A 3,106-nucleotide genomic window follows, 5' to 3' on the forward strand; every position below is an offset into this window, starting at 1 on the left:
ATGCCTTCTCTGCACTACTGCAGGGGGTTGGCCCATCTCACCGTGCTGTAGGGCAGGTTGTACAAACAGTTATGCCCATGGAAGACACAAGTTAAATTATTAGCGCTGGAAGTTACTCATTCTTTTCTCTCTGGAGCTGTTTGGTTGTCACCACCCTTTCCTTGACTTGCTAAAGGAGCAGTCCTTCCAAAGACCCTGATCTTATCTCAGGGAAGAACCTCATGTTATGGCTCAGACCACTTTCTGCTTTTCAATTTGCTTCAAGTGTAAAATGAGAGAGAGAAGCAGGTGAAGCTTCCATTTTCACACCAGGGATGGCAAGGAAGAGGATGTTCATATGCAGTCCCTAAAAATAAACACACACACTTATACTGAACTATCCCAGCAAACACTATTGTAGAGGTGAGGCTTTTATCAGTAAAAATAATTACTGGCCTAATATCCCCAAACAAAACACACCATATGAACAAAAGCATTTTCAGGTCAGTATACTCCATCTGTGTAAGACTTCCCATTTAATATATCTCATATCCCTTGCCATTTTGTTAGAGTAGCAATTTTTTGGCATAAGAAGCTTAACTGAAGTTTCTCATGGCAGCTAAACAGACCTTTCCCCTCTCCTCTCCTCTCCTCTCCTCTCCTCTCCTCTCCTCTCCTCTCCTCTCCTCTCCTCTCCTCTTCTCTCCTCTCCTCTTCTCCCCTCTTCTCCCTTCTTCTCCCCCCTGCCCTCCCCTCCAATCCTTTCCCTTTCCCCCCAGTCCCAGTGTAAACCACATAGGATACTCTCAAGTACAGATAAGTTGGGCAAAGTCCTCTAGCTCACTGTGTGGTTGAACTTTATGGCAAAACGAAGGTCCTTTGCCTCTGAAGTAGATGTACCACAGGCTGAAGACAAGCCCTGTTCAGGGGGTGCGTGAGCTCCAGCTTCAGGAGTGCACCCCTGCACAGACCCCATAAAGCATCCAGCAGCACTTTGTCCCCTCCGCAGGGTATGGGGAGGGTTAACTGCTTCTTGCTTGTAAAGTCTGCCGGCACAGAAAGTGCAATGCAAGAGCTAAGTAGCAATAATAATGATGAACTGTTATTGTTACCTCGAGATTAACCAGCTTTCCAGCCACTTGCTCTGTGCCCTATGCCTTTAAGAAAGTTTCTCAACAGATGAATTACATTCAGTGGAAATGAGTTGTCCTGTTTTTGTATAAAGCCTGAAGTGAACCTTTCTGGGAAGGGGATGATATTTTATAGCAATGTTTTCTCAAGTACAATTCTTTAGGTTCCCAAGTGATGACACATTGTACAGCAATGCTGTTGGCACAAGGAGCTCAGCTGTGAGAAGGGACACTGGCCCCGTTTCTTAAAGCCATTCATTAAGTAAAAAACACCCTATGTCATATGTTATGTTCATCTGAAATGTTTAAAGGTTTTAGTGCACAAAATTATATTGTGCCTGGATATTTTTTTCCTTTCTTTTCCAGGATGCAGCACTAAACTCTAACTCAGTTACTGAACACTGTTGGAAGGGCTGGTTATTTTTCAGTAGTGTTGTGTTTTTTTTCATTTGGTAGGATCCCAACTTTATGCAATAGGCTTTTTCAGAAATACAGAACTATGTAAATGTGATGCTTACAACTGACCACAAAGAGGCCACTCACCAAAAAAATAACCCAACATAAAAACATCTGCATCTGTGAGAATTTTGGGCATTCTGGGTGCCATTTACATGAGAATCTAGCCCAGCCTTTATTATTATTATTATTTCTTTTATTCCCCAATAAGCTATATTAATTGCCTTAGGATCAAGGGGTCTACAAACATCTTCCTTATATAAGCAGGGGAACTGGTCTGGCTACTTTCTAAATCCTTTAAGGGAGATGACCCATCTCATGTAGCAAAATGATGGCATGAGTAGCTGATTCCTATGAGGGCCTGGGACCTGAGTTCTGATTATGGCTTCCTTGAGTCATGTTATGCACATTGCTGCAACTCTTGGCACCTACATTTCTCCCCTCACCCTTTTCCTAATCTGTTTAGGCTTCATGCTGTTGGAAACGCTTTGACCAGTACCAGGTACAATGTGGCTTCAATCTCAGGCAAGGTCTCTAGGTGCTAGGGTGATTGCAACTATAACGGTACCCATCACATTTCAAGCTTACTACATGTTGTTTGTGTTAATCAACCCAGTAAGGGAGTTGTACAGCTCCAGGATGCAAAAGCCAGGGCATTAACCTACAGCAATGTGATATTATTTGAGAGAAAATTTGGAAATGGATTCTGCAAGCCTCTAGTAACAAGAAAATCATTATGAGGTAGGTAACAGACACTTCAAGACAAAAGAAACCTTGTCATCCAAGTGACCCCACACTGAAACTAAACACAGTCTTTTGGGGGATGTAGCACTTAGGAAAAAATAACCAAATAACCCAAGAACTGTCTTTAAGTTGATCTTCTCATAAGCAGCCTGCATATGAGGTTCATAAAGATCCCTCCTCCCTTTTCTTATCTTTCTAGGAACTGGCAGCCCAGTTGCCAGTAGCCAGATTTACAACTCCTTGCTCCTCACCAGAAGTGCTCTACCACCAGTGGTGGCCCTGCCAGGGCAAGAGCCTGCTGAACCCAACTATGGGGTGCCATCAGTGCTCCTAACCCTGTCCAAGGCTGATCTAAACCAGCCATGCCTAAAATAGTAGAGTAAGCTGGCAAGCCAAAGGGCAAAAATTGTGTCACTGAAGCCAGTCTCCTGCAAAATTCAATGGGGCCATGATTTCAGTTGCTCATGAGAAAGACAGAAAAAGAGAGCCCTTGTATTTACCAGCATGTGTTCTGGGTTTCCCTCATAAGGAGCTAAACATTTCTTGGAGCAAAAGTTTAATCTGCTCTGGGTTACTCCCTTTGTTCTGACAGCCAGCAGCTAAACTGGGACACCTATTTGAAGGCAAGCACCTGAAAGCATTACTTTAAAGGATTTGACACTTTGTTATCTCTATCTGAAAGGCTTTTGGAGAGCAACTTTCACTCAAAACAGTTTGCAAAGGACAAAGTTAGCGCTGCAATTCTCGTAGTTTACACTTAACATCTTACTGGAATGGCAATGACAAAACATAGCTGG

The 3,106-nt window shown here is 43.1% G+C and overlaps 1 long non-coding RNA gene across 1 annotated transcript; it reads right to left on the reverse strand.

The window, feature by feature from the left end:
• Positions 1-236: 236 nt before the first annotated feature.
• On the reverse strand, positions 237-2,750 carry LOC134162103 (uncharacterized). The gene is made up of 2 exons (XR_009964202.1): positions 2,561-2,750; positions 237-346 (listed from the first exon to the last, which is right to left on the reverse strand). It is a non-coding gene; the product is annotated as an uncharacterized LOC134162103 (long non-coding RNA).
• Positions 2,751-3,106: the final 356 nt, after the last annotated feature.

This window comes from Pezoporus occidentalis, unplaced genomic scaffold (genome assembly GCF_034315485.1).
Source record: "Pezoporus occidentalis ecotype Australia unplaced genomic scaffold, CSIRO_AGI_Poc_V1 ctg182, whole genome shotgun sequence".
Lineage (NCBI taxonomy): Eukaryota > Metazoa > Chordata > Aves > Psittaciformes > Psittacidae > Pezoporus > Pezoporus occidentalis.